The sequence below is a fragment of the Manis pentadactyla genome, chromosome 7 (assembly GCF_030020395.1).
Source record: "Manis pentadactyla isolate mManPen7 chromosome 7, mManPen7.hap1, whole genome shotgun sequence".
Classification (NCBI taxonomy): domain Eukaryota; kingdom Metazoa; phylum Chordata; class Mammalia; order Pholidota; family Manidae; genus Manis; species Manis pentadactyla.
Genome location: NC_080025.1, coordinates 9,967,350 through 9,979,402, shown reverse-complemented (window position 1 = coordinate 9,979,402; position 12,053 = coordinate 9,967,350). Strand labels below are relative to the sequence as shown.

Here is a 12,053-nt window from a genome sequence, read left to right as displayed (position 1 = left end):
CGCATGACCTGATGACGCCGGGGTTCTTGTTTGCAGAGTAGAAGAATGAACTTAGCAAACACCCAAGGTAGGAGAGCCAGGGCAGAGGCCTTTATTTAGAAATAAAATGAGAGGAAAGAGCTCCTGGCTCACGCCAGGAGGGGACAAGAGAGCCTGGGGTGGTGCATTGTCTAGGGGATTTATAGGCAGTTGAGGATTTGGGGGAACTGAGGGCTTAGGGGGTGGACTTGTACCACCTGCCTTGCCCCTCAGGTGGGCTGGGTTGTCTGTCTGCTAGAGCCGTTTACAGTGAAGTCACGGGTTATGCTGAGATACCCTTCAAAACATTCCAGGCCAAGTTGCTACTGGCTTTTTGACCTTTAACTGATCTCACTGAAGATGTCTATATTCCTAGTCTGGTATCTTTACCCTAGAGAATTAGTGTGACTTGACTTTGCATAATGCTTAACACAGAGTTTCGATAGGGACTTCTTTACATTGTTACAATGCTTTGACTGCAAATATCCTGCCTTTTTTTCCGGAGGCCCTCACCCTACTCTGACTACCCTCAAGGTCCCCATCTCACTGAGGGTGAGGGCTTCCTCAAAGCCCGGGGATGGGCGTTCAGTTTTCCAGGCACCAGTCTGGGCTCTGGTGCCAGCAGGGGAAGGGAATGGTGCAGGCTGATTCGCCTGTGTGCGCTTAGAAACATTATTCAAAGCCTTTTTCTCCCCCACTCTTTTACTTAAGCCTCCTATCAGCCTTTTGCTGTGGGTAGGGCAGAGATTATGGTTTCAGCTCTAGGTGACAAGACAGGGAGAAGCTAAGCAGCTTGGCCAAGGGCAGGAGGTGACCACAGCTTCCACACCCAGGCAGACCTCTCCTTGACCTCTCCCTCTCTTCCTGGGACTCCTGTCCCTGTCCATCACGGTCAGGGGATGTAGTGCCTCATCTCTTTCCAAATCAGGGAAACAGGAGTGACTAAACTGGAAAGTTACTTGTAATTGCACCTTAAAATAAACATGTAGAAACAACAGGTCAAACATGTGGATGTACCCCCTGGAGGCCTAGAAACCACGGGCTGAATGTGCACGGAGCGGGGTGGGTGTAGGCATGCCATGCATGTGAAAAACGAGAGAGACAGGACCTAATAGGCTTTAGGTAAATTAAAAATATGTGCAGAAAGCCACAGTATTTTAAAAAATTCAGCACAAATGAAAATACATAATTAAGCACATTCCAGTGGTTATTTATCGGGAGGTGAGCAGGTTAAAGCTAGTAAATAACCAAGGGAGGGACTTTGCACAGCCCGGTAATGACCATGTGGCATGACTAGGGAAAAACTAAGTCCTTCGCCTCTGCAGAGATACAAAAACCCCCAAAGCAAATAAACAAAGCAAACCAAGACAAACCCCCTCAAGTATACTGCAAGGAGGTGTGAACTGTGAACATGGCCCTAGGCACTGTTAATGATGAGTGGCAGGACAAGGCTGGTGACCTACTGCTTTTCCTTCTGATTATTCACAGAGAACTCATCCCAGGTGCTCCCTCCATGATGTATGACATCCATCCAGGTACCCACCTGTCCATCCCAAACATTTATCCCTCGTTCCTACACGTATGACCCTCTCCTTGGCCCCGGAAGTTGCAAAGAGATAACCCTGTCCTCCCTGGGGAAGTTTTTAATCCAATTTAAGGTGAGATGTTACAGAATAGTTAACAGAGGGTAACTTGGATTTTAGAGCTTGCCCCCACAGCCTGCAAACACTGCACTAAAAATATTATTTGGACCATTTCTTTTAGTCACAATGGGAGAGCAGGTGGGAGAGAAGGAATGTTTGGGATTAGGTATATCATGTGGCTTGATGTGATGATGGAAACCGTAAAGCACCCGAGAACTGTCTGCCTCTAAATAAAAAGTTAACCTTTAAAAATAAAAAAGCATTTATTTATTCATTTTACTTGCTGTAATGCCAGTTAGGTTTCAGAGCATTTGCAGTCTTTTATGCCATTTAATGTTCACAACGGCTGCGTGAGTGTAGGTGGTGCCTGTATCATGACCATTTTTACAGACAGGAACCCGAAGCTTAGGTTAGGTGACTTAGACAAGGTCACCCAGTGAGGAAGAAGGGATCTAAGCCCAGGTGGTGCAATTCAAAAGTTCTTTTCTTATCTCCCGTGCCAGGAGTCAGCAAACATTTTCTATGAAGAGCCAGATGGTAACTATTTTAGGCATTGTGAGCCACATAGTGTCTGTCTTGACTCCTCTCGGGCTCTTGTACTTGAACCAAATGGCTTTGTCGGTGAGCCAGGATAATTGCCTGTGGGGTGGTCCTTTTTCAGTTTCCTCTGGCCTGGTCTCATCAGGATGCTGCTGAAGCCCCAGAAGTGAGCCTCTGCAGCTCCCTGCACTGGGGGCTCTGCCCCACGGACTCTGACTGCCTGCGTCTCAGGATCCGTCCACGGCAGCGACTGGGCACCCTGGGCTGCGCGTCGGAAAGTCTGCAGGCAGTGAGCCGGTCGGACTCAGGACTCCCCGCTCTCAGGGACCAGTCTCACGATGCTCAGTACTGGATGTCTGCTAACTGTTGTTGTCTGTATTTTGCCCAGTTTTTTGGTGGTTTCAGGTAGAAGAGCAAATCTGGCTCCTGTTCCTTCATCCTGTTCCGAAGTAGCTGTCCTGGTAAATTGGTTTTTCAGTCAAGCGATTTGCCAGTTGCATTCCTAGGCTCCGTAACCACATGCTGTGGTCCCTGCGGCCCTGCGAATCTGCAAATACGATCTCGCACTGGGACAGGGACTGAGAGTCTGGGGGCATATGTTTCTGGGGTACCGTCTTTTTCTTCCCAAGTTCCGTGTGTCCTGATATTCCTTCTGCATCCCACTGATGAAGTCAAATGTCAGTTAAATTTTCCCTTTGCATGTAACTCGTTCTAAAGTGTCAAAAAGTATTTAACGTATTTCCTTTTGTCCTTAGAATTCTGAATTTTTAAACACTAGGATATGCTTCTCTTCATCAGTCCAGACTAGAATATATTAAACTCAAACTAGCCAATTTCCCTGCACTTCTTTCATCATTTCCTCTCCTCTACGGATGCCCTTTTCCTTCTGCCTGAAATCCTAATGCAAGCTCACAATCCCTTATCTAAAGTTTTTTTGTTTTTAAATAAATTTCCAGCAAACACATTTGGTAGAAAAATTGAACTGAGGTGAGGCTATTTTTTGTCATTAAAAAATATTAGCGTAAATGTTCACACGTTTGCCAATGAGAATGTTTGATTTCAGAGTGCTTCTCATATGGGGGGTGCTTTTTAGTATATACTATAAATATGAAATTATATATAAATAATGTAAAAGTATGCAAATAAATAACATGCATAAAAATATAAATGTATATACACATAAAAAATATATATAAAATACAGTATTTGTCTAAAGATGAAACAGTCCAAATTCCAAAAATTCTTCTGGCTTCAATAGCTTCAGAGAAGAGATTGTCAGTCTGTGAAATCACATGTTTTCTCTCTGGATCTATCCTCAAGGCTAACTTTTTTCTCAATCTTTGAATTTTTCCTCTAAGTTTTCATCTCCTTCTCCACTTGATCTTGCAAGCTGCTCCTCAGGTCTCAATACTTACCATCAATGACTATAATTTATCTACTGAAAAGTCATGATTTTTTTTTATGGTAGACTTAAATCTCTTTTATGCTCTCTCTCTCTCTCTCTCTCTCCCTCTGTTCCTGAGAAAGATGTTTTGTGCTTCCTCCAGCAGTTTTATTTTACTAGGAAGTTGTAATGGTAACAATCTCCTGTTAAGTTCCGTAATAAGTCCTCAGAGGAAGGATTTAGTTTGACTGCAAAGGATGGATTCCCTCCTACCACCAAATAAATAAAAGCGGCCACTCCAGCAGGAGACATTTTTATTTTCATGCAAACATAGGCAGTTCTCCCTGTGCCGTGGGACTCCACAATTACCAAGGAGCCAAGTCCTTCCACTTTTTAGCTTCACCATCTTCAACATTTGGCTTCCGTGTTGTGGATGGAGGTGGTGTCACATTTGTCTTCCAGCTACGAAAGGTGCATGACACAGAGCTCCTCTCAAAGAGCACTTTCTGGAAGTTGCCTATGTTGATTCTATTTCCATGTCATTGGCCAGAACTTAGTCAGTGATTATACCTTCCTGTGAAACAGTCTGAGAAACGTAGTCCCTATTTAGTGGGTCATGTGCCTAGGTAAAAATATTTCTAAAATATGGGGAGACTCTTCACATTCTCTGCCATGGTCTACTTGACTATTGTAGGGGCCAAGGGCAGGCCACCCCAAAATGTGCCTTTCTGGCACACTGCTTACTTTAAATTTAGGGGACTGGAAAAAACAGCCTGTGCATGAGGGATACTTTGATGCTCCTCTGTCCCCCCACTGAAACCAGGAAATCTCCTCTGTGAAAGGTGCCCTCCCTGCACCCGGAGGGTAGAAGACGTCCTTTTCACCAGAGACAGGGAATTCAGAGCCCAGCAGGCTGCATAAACAAATCTGGTTACTTTTTTACTGATTTATCATCCCAGCCCAAATGCTGTTTAGAGTTCCTTACTAAAGGCAGCTTCCAAATGTAAGTTTTCTTTGTCCTGTTGATTTTTCTTCATAGATTCATTGTCTCTTTGTCTAAAAGGTATAAAAACTCGTTGCCTTGCTTATTTCTTTAGGTCTTAATTTCATTATTGAGCCTCCTTATGTATATAATAAAACTTCAGATTTTCTCCTGTTCACATGCCTCTTATTTTTATTATTATTATATCTTGTAGTTTAGCTAGCTTGAGGCCGCCCCGCCGCCCCCCACTCCGGGCCCAGGCAGGGTCTCCCAGGCCTCTGCATTCAGAAGCAGTGGCTGCTGGCCAGAGGCTGAGGGGGCCCCCTGAGATCCCTGTGCGCACCAGCCCGAGTCACCCCGACCGACAGCCCCAGTGCGCGGGAATCAGTCTGATTTTTGGACCAGCTGAAAGAACCTTGAAGGGTAGAGGAGAATTCTTCCTCCTCACTGTACCTTATTTTCTTTTTCCTCCTCATTAAGTCTGTTCACTCCTGGTGCTCAGATCAAGTAGTCGGAGCGTCTTCTGGGACGCAGAGCTGTGAGTGGAGTGCTGAAGGCCAATAGTCTAGACCCCCCTGCTGAGCGACGTCTGCACTTGACTGTCTCTTAAGACATTTATCTTCTTGGAAAATGGTAAAAACAATGGAAGTACAGCTTTGCCATCCGTGGATAGAATAATAGGAAAATATTGAAATACAAAGTGTAGAAGTAGCCGGCTTGCTATAAATGGAAGCAAAACAGAATAAGAACATTGATAATAACCCTCACACGGCACATCGCAATTTCCAAAAATGTCTCCCCATTTCGAATGAATGTTATTGTGCTTGATAATGAAAATGCCATTTGCAGAAAGTTATATTGGTTTCCTATTGCAGTTTCTGTAACAAATTACCGCAGTGGCTTAAAACAACACAGATTTATTATCTTACAGTTCTGGAGGTCAGAGCATCAGAGATAAGTCTCGTGGGACTAAAATCAAAGGGTTGGCAGAATTGCTTCCTTCTGGACCCTTCAGGGCAGAATTTATTCCTTGCCTCTTCCTGCTTCGAGAGGCTGTTTGCATTCTTTGGCTTGTGGCCGCACCACTTCAGCCTCTGCTTCTGTGGGCATGACATCACCTTCCTCTCCTGCTCGTTCTGATCTCCTGCCTCTCTCGTGTAAGGGTCCTTGTGATTACACCAGGCCCTCCTGGGTAAGCCTGGATAACCTCCACATTATAAGATGCTTGACATAATCCTACCAGCAAAGTCCCTTTGGTCATACAACGTAACATTCAGAGGTTCCAGAAGTTAGGATGTGGATATCTTAGGGAAGGTCTTCACTGCCTACCACCAAAGGCAACAGTATTTCACATTGTGCTCACTATGCCATTTCTAACCCTCACACTATCCTGTAACATAACACGATATTCAATATAAGTGTTATATTCAGTTTGTTGAGAAATCTTGAGGATCAGATGCATTAAATAACTAGCAGATGTCACACAATCTCTAAGGGGTAGAGACAGAATTCAAAGGCAAACCTGCCCAACTGAAGGTCATTCTCCCTTAATAACTATCCATACCCCCTTTTTACAGATCAGAATCAACTCTCATTGAAAACCACCCTGAACAGGTCGGGGGGGGGGCCTCGGCAACTTCATGAATTCTTCCCCCCATTTCCACAATTCTTGCAATTAAACCAGAAATCTGGGCTGGTAGGAATCATCCCTCTTCACTTCATGAGAAAAAGGGTCTCTACAAGGCCGAGAACACCTAAGACAGAACATGGCCTACAGTGTTGAGGAAAGGAGACCTTTGTGCCATATTTCTCTGTGTGGGGGAATATGGCTGGAGTCGTGGTGGCTGTTCCCCAGGTGCTGAGATACATCCTGTGATTTCCTTGGGAAGGGCACGGCTGTGTTTCTCTCGCATTTTGCAGTGATTTCTGTCTCACAGACTCAAGGACATAAGCGCTGTCGTCAGTTAACTGCAGGAGCTATGACTCCCTCATCTTCAGTAAACACTGCTGGGAGGTTCTCGCCGCCGCCTCCTCGCAGCCATAGTAACGGTTGTTGGGTAATCCATGGTTGCCAGACGCCTCGACCGGAGTGATATTTTAAAAACCTGACGTCATATGCAGGGCAAACAAGAAAAGTCATTTCCCCACCTAGACTCCTTTACAATGATGTTTCAGAGAAATTTATACGCCCTAATATACTCCTTCCCACCACTTTGGAAAGTGTAATTTGCATACACAGATCTGTTCCTATGCTGAGATTAGATAGAAAAATGATTAGAGGTATTATCCTCAAAATGCTGTGGGCCAGGATCCACAGGTGGACTGACCCCACTAATCGTCACCACAGCCTTAAACTAGATACGTTGCCTTTGATAGATGAGAAAGCTCACGTTTGCAAAGCTGAGACCTGAGGGGGCTGCGGATCAGTGGGGCAGAGCTGGGATTTGAACCTGCCACAAACGATGCGGGGCAGGAATCTGTGCTGTGAAACTGTCTTGCTCGTCTGCCTTAAGTGTCGTTGACAGACTGTCGAGGATGGATGTGTATGTCATCACCAACGAGCTCTCTAGTTCTGGAGGGGAAACCAGGGATTTCTTCTCCTCCTCCCTGAGTGAGCTTTTACCTAGAAAAGACAGACTTTCAAGGAACAGGTAAAACTAAGACAAACTTTCTCTAATGGGGAGAAAGGGAGGGTTCCCTGCCAAAAAAGGGAAGGAAAGGGCTGCGATTACCCCTCCAGCTTGATGTGGCAGCCACAGCAGGCCGTCCGGGGGCCTTCCCTGGATCTCTGTCCCCCCCGTTTCCTGACGGCTGGGTGGACTTCTGACTCCTGTGAGCAGCGGCCAGGCACTGCGGACCTGCAATGACCTGACGTGAATCACTTACCAGCTTTCGCAGTGAACAGCTGCAGTCTAATCACACTCAAACATTCAAAATCTGCTGCTTTATCACGATGCTCTGTCAGCCAGCTCTATAAATTAGGAGACAATATGGAAACCGAAGTTATATTTCTTGGTTTAAGGGTCTGTAGTCCCCAAAGGGGATTTTCCCAGGGGTCCCTTCCAGGCACATGCTACTACACTGAAGAATCTATAATTAGGAATATTAATATACTATGTAATAATATAGTAATGTACTATATATTATGTATTAAGACATTATGAATATTATGTTTATCGAACTATCTGGACTTCATTGACCCCTCAGAAGTAGGTTAACAGTCTTAATGTATGTAAAGAGTTCTTATGAATTTACACAGAAATAAAGATGAACAATCCCACATAAAAACAAGAAAAAAATAAGGCATCCACAAAAAATATATAAATTGCCAAAAGTTTAAGAAAGTAGACAGTCTTACTCTTAATGAAAATAATTCAAAATAAATAAGCTGCTATATTTACCAACCAAAAAAAAACCATTTAAAAAGTGCAATAGAGAGTATGAAAAAATAGAATTCATATGCTTTGTAGTGAGAGTATACAGTTGGTTGATTATGAGAGAGAGCATTCTGGAAAAAAATATGTATCCTTTAAAGAGATACATACATACATATATAAATATAGATGCACGCACACACAAACACATATACACACATAAACACACACACATTTTACATCTATACTTTCAGGAATGTGACCTAAGATGACCAATAAACTTGAAAAGATACTTAATCTCACTAGAAATCAGGGAAATGCAAATAAAACCCAGTAAGACACCACTTTTAATCAGAGTGGCAACAATCCAAAATTTGATCAGATAAAGTTCAGGCAACGTTGTAGTGACACACACACCCTCATTTGATCTCTGGTGGGAGTGTATTTTACAGCTTCTTTGGCAGGCAATTTGACAGAATCTGTTAAAATAAAAAATGTGCCTCTCCTATGATCCAATAATTCTACTTCCCTGAATCTCCCCAGAGAAACATTTGCACATGTTCATGAGGCAAAGATCTAATGCATGTTGTTTGACTGCAAAATATTAAAAAAGAGCCCAAATAGCCAGCAGTAGGGCAATAGCTCAATAAATAGTGGTTTGTTCTTATGATGGAATCCTATGCAGCAGTTACACAGAGGGATGATCTTCATGTGCTAACATGGAAATGTCTCCAAAATACACTGCCCAGTGAATATACAGAGTATGTTAGTATCTGTGCACCATTCCTAGCCTCACAAATAAAAGCTATCCAGCACTCTATACTTTGTTTAGATACATGAAAGTATATGGAAACATTTAAAAGAGAAAGATATGCATTAACTAATAATGGTAGTTATCTCTGTAAGAGTGACAGGGACTAGATTGAAGCTGATCATGAATGGGGACTTGAGTTGTATCTATCATGTTTTAAGTTTTTACCAAGCACATGCATTTCCATTTATCACATATGTCTTTTACAAATACTTAAAAGGATGACTGCAAAGATTTTGCTTCACAATACTTATCAAGGCATTATTTGGAGCAGTGAAAACTTGGAAATAACCTAAATGTCCAACAGCAAGGAATACATTATGAGATATCTCATGATGGATTACAACACACCCATTCAAAATAACATCTAGAAGTCTGCTACATAAGAGGGGTGGGAAATGTTCATAACGATTGTCAAGGGGGAAAAAGCAGATTACCAAAGAGTGTGGATAATGGCTTCCTCCTGCAAGAAGATCTTTTCAGACTAGACAGTGTGACCCCCAGGTGTGCAGGGTACCCCTGGTTTGCTGGGAAGCAGCATGCATTCCAGGCTGGGCAGTCACTTCCTGCATGGAGCACAGAGCCTGGATCATCTTCTGAGGCCAAAGCTAGGTGTTCAATACCTGGAAGTCTTTTTTTCTTTCACATATCAAGAAACTGGTTCCTGTGCATTAAGTCGTGAGAAATACCACACAAAATGGCAAGGGTTCCCTTTGAAAGTCAAGAATGAAATGTTAGCAAATTAGTGGCAGTATTAGTCAAAGAGAAAGCCGTTAGTGGCATAGATAGATTTCACATTATGGAAAAGGAACAGAAAGAAGAGAGAACAGAAAAGGGTGGGTGGGAAAGAGGAGAGAGAGAGAACACGACCCAAGAGGTTTCCACGTTCACAGACACCAAGGCTGTCTTTTCCACCTGCCCATCCCTCGTGGTCCTGGAAAGGGAGGGACTCTGCCCTTCCACAGGGTGGAAGGAGGGAAGAGCAGTAAGATGAGACCAGGGGACAGGATAAAGGGTCCATTTGAAAACCCAGGTAGAAAATGATCTGGATCCTAAGCACTAGGCAGTTGTGGCTGAAACAATTAAAATAAGCAACCAGTGAAACAAATCAAATCTCTATAGGAGTTTGGGGTTACAGGAGAGGAAGAAGAATAAGGGGAGACAAGGAGGAAGCGATTCCGCTGCTGGAGTGAAAGTGAGGGGCCTGGAATGGTTCCAGAAATGGTGAGCCTGTGAGCTCAGCTCTTTCTGTGTACCGTTCATTTTCCACTTCTGTGTTTAAACCCCTTCCCCTCCCGCTTTTATACCTGCATGAAGTAGTTAGTGTTAGTGAAGGGGACTGACTACTCAGAGTCCCTGGTTTGTTTTATAATAAGCCGTCCCGTGCATGCAAAGGAAGCTCCTGGAAGGGGTAGAGGGGCTGGACGGGAGCTATTTCTGGATGCTTCTAACAGAACCGCATGCTTGCCCAGCTCGGGTGGTGGAACTGGTGGAACCCGCATGTCAACTTCCCAGATCTGAACAATATGCTTTGCTTCTGCGGTCAAGCTTGCAAACATTTAAAAGCTTTCCTGGGTGATATTCTCAGTGCATCTCCTTACACAATTTACATCCCCTTGCTGAAAGCAAGTCTGTGCTTTTGAGCAATACTGACACCCAGTGTTTGAAATTTTAGGACTGAAAGGAAAATAAGACCGTGAAGGGAGGAGGAAGAGGAGATCCTAAACAGAGTGGCTCTCCTTTCTTTAGCATCCACTCACGGCACCAGCTGAGGTCCAGAAAGGTGAAGCGGTGAGGAGCTATTTGCCTTTCCTGCTTGACTCCAGCCCTGCATCAGTATGAAGTTTCTGGGGGTGGGGTGAGGGCTTATTTATTTATTTTTTTTGTAGAAAAGATTATTTAGAGATTATTTCATTTTAGAAATTAACATCCAACTTGCTCAAGTTACGAAACTTAAAAAATAAACTAGTTCTCTCATGAGTGTTTAAGTTCAACTTCCAAATCCCTTCACTTTATTAATGAAGCACATTATCAACAATCATATTTACTGTTTGGGACAGTGTGTTAATCAGTAATTAAAACGCTTAGAAAAAAACTGGATATAAAAGAATGAGAAAGTGCACTTAAAATATTAAGGGGGCGCTAACGGTTTGTCATGGGGTCCCCTGAAACACTGTCATTTCATTTATACATGTGTTATATTCAGGAATCTTTCGAGCATATGTGACTGAAAACTTTTCCAAATACTTCAGATAACTTTTAAAATCAGATACAAAAAAAATATAGAAATAAGGCAGAATTAAGAGTCAGAGTTCAACTGCAACATGGTTGCAAACTACCTACCCTCTGCACTCGGGCACAGGAGAAGTTCATTCTCCCTCTGGCTGATCTGATTTTCCTCATGGGTCCCAAACCACCAGATAAAAGGAAAAACAAACAAAGCTATGTTTAGAATAATCTGGGGAACTTAATCTGTTTGCAATAATGTAAACTGCCCAGTTTAAGAAAAATACTGTCCTTCTAGCAGAAATGCTCAGGCCCTCAGTTTCCATGGTCCCCCCCGACCCCTCTTCAAGATGATGCTTGTATTAGATAGAGTGGCCTTACTGCCCCTCCTCCAAATGGCACATGTCTTTTTTATTTTAAAAAACACATGTCGGTACAACAAGCCATGTGTATAGAAGTAGTGCCACACTTTGCACATCTCCACCCAATCCCCAGGCTTCACGTCTGTTAGCAGCATCCTTCCAAACCCGTTCTCTGCGGACGTCTGCACAGAAAGAAGCCTTTGATATACAGGTGATTTTTGTTTTCTAATTAATAAGTGGAAACACAATATGCACCTTATTGTATAATGTTTATCTCCTAACCACGCATGACAGATCAATTCAGGACACATTTAGAACAGAGGGAGCACTCTTAATAATTGTGCCAGGACAAGGCAAGAACTGAACTTTGTTCACCTGGTAATGGAGGAGAGGTGTGGCTTCTGCAACCTCATGGCACAGGCATAATTAGGTTTGTGCTGTGCCCACTCTTTACAGGCCAGTCTGTGCCACAAAGCGGCTGGGTTGGGCTACGTACCTCCTGCACTGGTCCCTCTGAGGGGCTGCTGGCCTCACTGGGCCTTTGGAGTGATATGCTCCCCATGCGAGTCTGGTGACCTGGCCATGTTTTCTGATCTTGATGTCTGGATTTACCAAGGCTTTTCTGAAGTGCTCTGAGACCTCTGTTGGCTGGTGGCATTCTCAGCATGGCTGCATGCCCTCCTTGTGGCCCCAGGGACTGTTGGGACTCCCGT

At 43.7% G+C, this 12,053-nt stretch overlaps 1 long non-coding RNA gene across 1 annotated transcript in view; it reads right to left on the bottom strand.

Annotated features, from left to right (window-relative positions):
* Positions 1–5,297: 5,297 nt before the first annotated feature.
* Positions 5,298–12,053, bottom strand: part of LOC130684416 (uncharacterized) — a 36,182-nt gene continuing 29,426 nt past the window's right edge. The window contains exons 2-3 of the long non-coding RNA XR_008998687.1: positions 7,454–7,538; positions 5,298–7,190 (exon numbers count right to left, since the gene is read on the bottom strand). This is a non-coding gene — a long non-coding RNA (uncharacterized LOC130684416). The remainder of the gene's footprint in view (positions 7,191–7,453; positions 7,539–12,053) is intronic.